The following is a 312-nucleotide window of genomic DNA, read 5'->3' as shown; positions in this document are numbered from 1 at the left end:
TTAGTTTTCTAGCAAGCCAGAGGAAGGGCTTTTCAAAGTTGTAGTTGCTTTTGGCAGAAGTGTCATAGTACTGAAGATTCTTCTTTCGGTGGAAGACAATTGATCTTGCCTTAACTTTCCTGTCCTTAATATTCACTTTGTTGCCACACAACACGATGGGGATGTTTTCACATACTCGTACCAGATCTCTATGCCAGTAGGCACATTCTTATAAGTAACTCTTGAAATTACATCAAACATTATAAATGCACACTGGGCTTGGATGTAATAGCCATCTCTCAGGCCACCAAACTTCTCCTGACCAGCTGTGTC

The 312-nt window shown here is 41.0% G+C and overlaps 1 protein-coding gene and 1 pseudogene across 8 annotated transcripts in view; one reads left to right on the top strand and one right to left on the bottom strand.

The window, feature by feature from the left end:
• The window catches only part of RAB30 (RAB30, member RAS oncogene family), a 76,408-nt gene that overhangs the window by 67,099 nt on the left and 8,997 nt on the right, over positions 1-312 (top strand). The gene's annotated exons all lie outside the window — the stretch shown is intronic.
• LOC105300769 overlaps positions 1-312 on the bottom strand; it is a 1,445-nt pseudogene that overhangs the window by 690 nt on the left and 443 nt on the right.

The sequence above is a fragment of the Pteropus vampyrus genome, unplaced genomic scaffold, assembly GCF_000151845.1.
Source record: "Pteropus vampyrus isolate Shadow unplaced genomic scaffold, Pvam_2.0 Scaffold218, whole genome shotgun sequence".
Lineage (NCBI taxonomy): Eukaryota > Metazoa > Chordata > Mammalia > Chiroptera > Pteropodidae > Pteropus > Pteropus vampyrus.
The sequence above is the reverse complement of the archived record's forward strand: the minus strand, read 5'-3'. Positions and strand labels throughout refer to the sequence as shown.